This window comes from Urocitellus parryii, chromosome 5 (genome assembly GCF_045843805.1).
Source record: "Urocitellus parryii isolate mUroPar1 chromosome 5, mUroPar1.hap1, whole genome shotgun sequence".
Classification (NCBI taxonomy): Eukaryota; Metazoa; Chordata; class Mammalia; order Rodentia; family Sciuridae; genus Urocitellus; species Urocitellus parryii.
Window position 1 is genome coordinate 100141321 of NC_135535.1, and position 8631 is coordinate 100149951.

General features: G+C 39.8%; 1 pseudogene; it reads right to left on the bottom strand.

The window, feature by feature from the left end:
- Positions 1 to 2683: 2683 nt before the first annotated feature.
- LOC113176141 (ubiquilin-1 pseudogene) lies at positions 2684 to 6799 on the bottom strand (annotated as a pseudogene).
- Between the last annotated feature and the right edge of the window lie 1832 nt (positions 6800 to 8631).

An 8631-nucleotide genomic window follows, 5' to 3' on the forward strand; every position in this document is an offset into this window, starting at 1 on the left:
GCCTGGGTGGGGCAAACTGTGCTGGTGTTACTGCTGTTGACCGGTGAGGAGTTCTTGCTTCCCCAATGTTGAAGAATAACACCAAAGAAGCACGCCGAGGCAAGGTCAGAGTAGAGATTAGAAATTTATTAAAGGACAGCAGAAAAGACTTCTCCCAGAGGAAGAAGGGGACCCAGAAGGTGGAATCCGTGGAAGTGCAGTTGTCTCCCCTTTTTATAGTTCTTTCAGTGATAGACTGTAGGTTGGAAGGCCCGAGGGGTGGGACACCGGTGGGCCGAAAGGGCAGGAAGGACTTTTGGGATGGGCTTATCACTTCTCTGGGATGGGCCATCTCCAAATCTGTTGGGGGCTGTTCATTAACACTTCTTTGAGGTGGACTTTGGCATAGGGCCTTTTCGGGACTTCACTAACATTCCATGAATTGTCCTGAGTTTTCCCTGAGTCATTCCCAGCATGGCCTCCATTTTAGATTTCACTCGATATTAGACCCGATTTACCTAACTACACTGACTACCTAACTTTAAATCTGGCTTCACTGGCATCCCTGGTGCGCTTCTAGGGAATGCAGACCTTAAGTTGGCTCCACCAATCTCCTGGCTGGTACCATGCCCTCTGGCCACAACAAGGACGACTTTAAGGGATTAGCACTTTTTGAAAGGAGGGAGCATGTCTTTTTTGACTTTTCTTTTTTTTCTTTTTTCTTTTTTTTATTGGTTGTTCACAACATTACAAAGCTCTTGACATATCATATTTCATACATTAGATTGAAGTGGGTTATGAACTCCCAATTTTACCCCAAATGCACATTGCAGAATCACGTCAGTTACACATCCACAATTTTACATAATGCCCTATTAGTAATTGTTGTATTCTGCTACCGACTTTTCTTTCTCTATGTGTTGTACTGGGGATTGAATCCTGGGTGATCTATACTGAGCAATATCCCAAGCATTTATATTAATTTGTTTTCTTTCTTCCTTTCTTCCTTCCTTCCTTCCTTTCTTTTCTGAAACAGTCTTGGTAAATTGATGAAATTGTCCTTTAACTTGCTATCTTCCCACCTTAGCCTCCCAAGTTGCTGGCATTAGAGGTGTGAACCATTGCATCTAGCTGTTTTTTTTTTTTTTTTTATTCACTAGGGAGAGTGACATTATTGTTTCCATTTTAGCTGTTGTCGTCCGTTTTTTCACTGCTTCTAAAGGATCTGACCAGAACAACTTTAGAGGACAATTATCTCCTGGGAAAGTGTTAGACAGTGCAATGACTGGTGGGCAAGCAGGCCTCTTGACCTAATTTAATACCAAGCAACTTACAGAAGAAATGGAATCTCTTATGTTTCCCTTAGTTTTATTGGTCTGGCTTCTGTTTAGGTAACTTTAACATCGCAATTTCCAAAAACTGTATATGAGAGAATAGAATGATCTAAGAGAATACTGAAGCAGAGTCAGCCAAACACTTTACTGACCCTCAAGTCATGTGGCTTTTTTTTTCTTTATTTTGGTACCGAGAATTGAACCTATGGTCACTTAACCACTGAGCCACACCCCCAGCCCTTTTTTTTGTATTTTAGTCAGAGAGAGGGTCTTGCTAAATTGCTGAGGCTGTCTTTGAACTCATGATCCTCCTGCCTCACCCTCCCAAAACACTGGGCTTACAGGCGTGTGCCACCCTGCTTTAATCAGTCCTAGGGGGCACATACCAGCCCAATAGTTTGAGAATCAGGCAAAAGGACTTCCTTGGGGAGGGAAGACAAGTTTATGGGGCAGCAAAATGTACTCAGTGTTGCTAAAATTTTTCTTTGTTTTTCACCCAAATGATATTTCATGATTTCACTATATGCACAGACATCCTAACAGTTGGCAGTGCTATTTGTTGAGGCTGACCCAATCCAGTATAGAATCCACCTTGCCCCTTCCTCTTTTCCCCTTCTGTGTCTCTGAAATGCATAATACTTAACTAATTCTCAAGAGAACTATCCAAACATTTCAGAAACAAATAGCTCACTAATCATTTTTAAATTCACCTATTGCCCATCTATGATAAAACTGAAAAACCCAAATATTGTTCTGATTTTGTATGGTGTTTAAGACATGGAAATGTCAACACGTTCAGTGAAAGCAATCTTTTAATTACCAATTGCAACATCTGTTCAACTTGCCTATGGGAGAAGCTGAAAAGACCTAGGCAAATGCATTGTAGAGTGTACTTCGGGGCTCTTTCCACTGCACAAAGATTAAGGTAATTATTGACAGTCTAATCTGTGAATACTGAGACAATGCTATATTATGCTGGGTATAAAATAAATGTCCCTAAATAGATAACAGTATTAGCTTCTTTATTATTTAACAAATGTGACTAACTTCTTTTGCTGAGAGATATTTATCAATGATACTGTAAGTTCTAAGTATTAGAAAACATTAAGTTTTAAGAGTAGTTCTTTCTTTTTGCTTTTTTGATTACAATTTTTTTCATATAATCTGCTACAGCATGTTTTTGGAAATGCAGTCCCAAATGTTCATAGGGCAAAGAAATTAAGCAAATATTGCCAGTAGTATAAATCTTACAGCATGTTGTTTGCAAAAATATATGCCAAAGCTGGTTATGGTGGCATAACCTGTAATCCCAGTGACTCAGGAGCCTGATGCAGGGGACTACAAGTTCCAGATCACCTCCATCAATTTAACTAGGAGCCTGAAGCATTGTTGTTGCATTGCTGGTGTCCAGGTTCAGTGGTTCTTGCTGTAGGTGCAGAGCTAGACCCACTGGTCTCTGAAGGGCATCCAGTGGTTCCTAATGCCCCCTAGTTAGGAAAGGCCAGGAGTCAGTCCTGGGATGAGGCAGGCTCTAGGGCTGCTTAGTCATTGCTGACAGAGTGTCAGGATTCTGCATTTTGTTGGAGGAAAGTCAGGAGCTGTTGTCTCACTTGACCTTGAAGCTGAGGATTTCCATCAAATATGGTTATTCAGCATCATCTTTGCAACAAGGTCAGGGTTCAGTTTAGTGGGACTGCAGTATTCTACTCATGTAAGGGGCAGACCACATGTTTTGCATAAGCCCTGGGTTAAGTTAATTATTGCAACAAGCTCTGCATTCTTGTTCTGATGATCTTAATAGCTCCTGCCCTAGGCACCAGAGTTGGCGCAGTAGTACTCTGCCCAGCAGTGACACAATGTTTCTCCTGGCATTGAAGCTGATGACCTCAGGGACACCTGTGAAGTTCATAGATTAGGGAAGAATCCCTATGTTCTATACAAGAAGTTTGACTACCTTCACCTGAGGAGGTATTACTCACTATGGAAACAAGTAGAAGACTACCAAACTGCTCTCTTGATACACTCAGTATGGATTCTTGAATCTCCCTGTTATATGCACCCTCAAACATCACATCCCCTGGGATGGTTTCTAGTTTGCTAAAGGCTAGATCCTGGTTTCTCACTTCCTGTATCATCTCTGGATTCCTGGCAAGTTCCAATGTTTGTCCCATTTAGCTGGAATTTCAAAGTATGACTCATTTCTGGGTTTCTCTATATCCACTTCTGCATTTGGCCATGATTAACTGCCTCATTGGTCAGGACTGGAAAGCATGCTCTGGATGAAGGGATTTTCCATGACCTGAAGCTTCTGAAAATTTCAGGATTGGACAAAAGTTGTTCTTGCATTTGTCTCTGTAGTTCAACAGAGTTGGTAGTACTCAGATCTAAGCTACTCAGGCTTACAAGTCCTTTAGGCCACCAAAACTGAAAGGATTATTAGTAGCAGAAACAGATGTGGAGCTACTGTCTGGAGCTCATGAGGTGGTAACATTGCTTTCATTGGTATTTGTGGGGCTGAATGATCTGGAGGCCTGTTTCCTGTTTTGATAACCAAGTGAATGGTAAGGCCATGGTGAATTCCATGTTGACTCAAAGAATCTTAATGTTTCAAAAAAAATTTCATCAATATCAACACAAGTTGGTCAGTATGTGATCTGAAATGTTTAGAGATTTCTAGGAGTCCAGAGGGCTGCTGCTTTCACACTCTCCACCAAAGAGAAGGCTGTGGTGTGGCAACTCAGGGGAGCAGAAGGAGGCAGAGGAGCACCAATGCCCACTGTCCTGGCAGCAGGGATGCAAGGAATGCCACCAATTGCAAAGAGTAAGGGGCCACAAGGAGCCACTGTGGGGCAGGGATTGTGGGTGCAGCTGCACAATGTTCAGATACCTCTGGTTCAGAGCAACAACCTTCGAAGCCTCCGTTTCCTCCTATGTTGTTACCTTTTACCCATCAAGAGCAAGGTGCAATCAGTTTGCAATTGTGTGGACTGGGGTTCTTCTCCACTTTTTTTCTGTGGTTAGTGTCTTGCAGCTGCTATTCTGCTGCTTACCAGAAGGGTGTTCTTGAGCACACAATTTAAGTCCCAGATTCATCATTTATAATAATGGATGATGATAAATAAGTGCTTTGAAAAGATTAGATGAGGTAATGTCTTTTTATTGTTAAAATTGTTTTCTTCCAGTCTTGGTGGTGACTACATGTAAGTTCAGCTACTTGGGAGGCTGAGGCAGGAGGGCAGCACATTCAACACCAGCCTTAGCAATGGAGTGAGACCCTAATCAATTTAGCAGAGACCCTGTCTCAAAATAGAAAATATAAAGGGCTGGGGATATGACCCAGGGGTTAAGTGCACCTGGGTTCAATCCCTGGTACCAACAATAAAAGCAAACAAAGTGTTTTCTTTTTTTCTTTCCTTATTTTTCTTTTCTTTCTTTCTTTTTTTTTTTTTTTGAAAAAAACTCATTTTCTGTCTTGGAGAGGAGTGGAAAAATAGTACTTCTGACTCCATTTTGGGTTCCAGTTTTGAATCTTCAGTTAGCAATTAAGTGACCTGAGGTAAGTTAATTTCACTAAGCCTCAGTTTAAGGATAAGAAAATAAAATATTGCCTAATTTGCTTGGTTGTAAGGATGACCAGGGGTGTAAGTTTAAGAACTGGCATATTGAAGATGCTCAGGTATGTATTAGTTCTTTTTCTCCATCAGAAATAGGAAGAAAGTGTTACACATTTATTTTGGATTCTTGAGTGATTTAGAAATTTATAACTGTTTTAATTGATGGTAATAGGATCTTGCAGAAATGTTTTGTTTTACTTTTCATCTTCACATTTAACACTGTAAAAAATAGTTTCTCACTACATACATGTTGAACAAATGAATTATTTGTAGGATGAGAAAGTCTCATTGCTTAAATCTATTAATATGCAAAGCACATATTAAATGTTAAAAGCCTTTCTTAGAGATTATGTAATGAATTGAACAATGAAACCTTCTTTTGCAGATATAGGCAATTAGAGAAGATTTGTTGTACTGAATCAAATAATCCACTTAATGAGTTATGTAAACATTATTTTCTCATCTGTGGTAGGCATTGTGCTGGAGTCTGTGTGAAACTTCGGCATTTGGAGGGTAAATTCAATGAGAGGCAGTAAAGGATGTAGTTTCTCTGGTAGACTGAGAATCTAAGTTTTCCCACTTATTTTAATCATGGTCAAATTACATTCTCCTCATTTGTAGAACTGAGTGCTTATTGCCTAGCATTTGGAGTTATCCTAGGTATTAGGTAAGGCAATGTTCCAAAAGCAGGTTCCACACACCCAAGCTGTCAAGGCCACGGCACACAGTGAATACCAAAAGGAAGTTGCTTTTCCTTTGTTTTCTGTTGGAAGGTGATTATTAGTTTGTTACAATGGAAGAGTTGAATGCTACTTGGAAAAAGATGAAATCTTTATCAGAGGATGAGGGTGCTAATTCAAGCTCCATGATCTTGAGCTAGTAGATACTTAACTGTTGTTAGTTTCTCTGCTTTAAAGATAAAGAAGTTAGACTAGATGAACCTTGAGATTTTTTTCAAATTCTAGTGTTCCCATTGCAAGTAGTGATTTTTCATGAAAATCAACTTGAACACATTCTACTAGTCCAGAACACCTGTTAAGTTAAAATAAAATGAAAAGGATGTTTTTTTCCAGAAGGTAGTGATCTAGTTGGGAACATACACTGCCTGAAACAGTGGGCAGAGATGAGGAGTGTAGCCTGAGAGCAGAGACAGGTGCCTATCATTTCGAATTGTTAGAAAACAGGCTTTAGCAGAGGGATAGAGACTTATGCTGGTCCACAGCGTAACCGACTTCCTATCGCTTATCTTCTATGTCAACCACTGGTATGTCTTCACTGCTCCCTTCTGCCAAAGGATGGTAGGAGCTCTGTATTTCAGACAGACTCAGAGGTAACTTAGTATGTTTATTGTATAGGTCTTATTATCAAAAGGTTAATTGTCGAAAGATTCAGCAAAGCAGGCGATCTGAAGGATGCAGGACTTGTGAGACATTAGGGTCCTCTTATTTTCCTTAGAACTCACTATCCCTAGGAATTGGCAATGAATTCAAAGCCAAAACTGACAACTGCTGCATGCCTTTGCATGTAGCCTCTCCTGTTCGGTGTCACCATAGCAACTGGGCCAACTTGAATTACACTATTGCACAGGCAGCTCTTAGCACAAATGCAGCCATGAGAGTGAGACAGCCATGGTTTAGGTCACTGCTCTACACAGGTGCTGTTCTCAGCCATGGCGGATTCCATCCTTGATAAGCGGTTCTTACCTTTTTCGGCTTGGTTTCCTTGAGTCTGAGTCAAGAGCATCGGAGAAGATTGAAGGGTGTGATAGTGATGTGAGGGCCCACGATCACCACTGGGACCAAAATCAAGGAGCTCAATGCACTTCTCATCTTTCCCAAAATCAAGGCTTCCTTGAAAAGTGGAATTTGTCATTTTAGTAGCTTTTTACCTTCAGTATTAAATCTGCCCTGAGCTTTTCCATGCTTGGAATCTGCCTCAGGACGGAACAAGTTTTTTAGGCATGAATAATGAATACACAGACTTCAAAATTCCCTTTCTGAGGTACACAGCCAATATAAATAAAAGTAACATGAAACCCAGCTCACATTAGTAGGACCAAAATAGGAAAGGCAAAAATTCTGTTTAGAAACAGCACAGCACTGGCTTGTTCCCACCTGGACCCATTTCCCAGGGTTTAGTTCAGAAGTGTGGCCATGGATGCTGGTCCACGTCCCATGTGTCACCTTTAGCAGTAAAGCTCTTGTTGTGCAAGTGTGATGCTTTGAGCTGGGTGTGGTGACTCGTGTCTGGAGTCACTGCTACTCAGAAAATTGAAGCAGGAAGATGGCAAGTTTGAGGACAGCCTGGGTAAAGTAGCAAGCCTTGATTAAAAAAAACATCAAATGGGTGGGATTGTCTGTTAGTGGTGGAGCATCCTAGGATGCAAACCCCATTACCTCAGAAAACAAAATGAAGCAAAAGAGAAAAACTGCATTGATGCTTTGGGGGAAACACATGAGCAAGAGTCATAAAGTGGTAATAAATAAATTCATTCTTGTGAAAAAATCTTTACTGTTTTTTTAATATTTTTTAATTGTAGATGGAAACAATATCTTTGTTTAAGATAATAATTTATTAGTTTGAGCATTCAATTTTAATTATATTATGTACATAACATTCAAAGTTTCTCCATAGACTACAGAAAAAAATGAACCTCATTAGTATTTTGCACAATATCTTTGTTTTATTTATTTTTTATGTGGTGCTGAGGATTGAACCCAGTGTCTCATGCATGTGAGGCAAGCATTCAACCACTGATCTACAACCCCAGCCTTCAATTTACTGGGTTTTTTTGAGAATTTAAATTTATTTAAATTTAAAATCACTCTTCATGGATCAGCATTAAGTACACAACATCGTAGGGCTGGGGATCAGTCTGATGTGGGCACAAACTTAGAACCATTAAAAGCAAACAATTATTACCTATTGTACATGGGTTCCCAGTTGACATAAATACTCCAACAATGGTATAGTTTTTGAATGTTTCAGAGTAGTCTTTCTTTGTTAACAAAGGTCCATATGTCACTGGAAACAAGCTGAATCTCATTCATACCTATGACCTCCCTCACTCATGCATCAGTCATGACAATCACACTCTCACCAGAGGAGATTGCTTCAGTCAAAGGAGCCATTGCAATGCAATAGTCAAATCTAACCTGAGGGAAAAAGGATCTCAAACAGCAAGGAATCCCAGCCTTTGTTTTAATATACTCCATCATGCACAAGGCCTTTAACTACCAGTATATCTTTTGAATTAATACATCCACCATTTTCATACAGTTCATAACAGGTCTTGATGTTAATGTTTTTCAGACCAAGTCTGATACACACTTGGGTATAGAGCAAAGGAAAATTATGTTCAGGGTCCAGGGCTTCTAATTTCAGCTGATTTCTTTCCTTTACATGCTAAATGATTGTGTGTGTGTGTGTGTGTGTGTGTGTGTGAATACAGAATGGCTGTCAGTGCTCATAAAAGCAGAGTTATCAACCTTTTTCCAAACTAAAATTAAAGAATTCCACTATAACAAAAATAAATATTCTCTACTTCACATATCAGTCATGAAAACTTGGGTATATCCTCTGAGCTGGTGAATTTTTCTCCAAAAATATAATCTTACTGTGTAAACAACTGAGATTTGACTTTAATTCTAAGAATGTTTTCTCAATGTTTTCAGTTTCTTAAGTGCCAGAAATTCCTTTGCTAA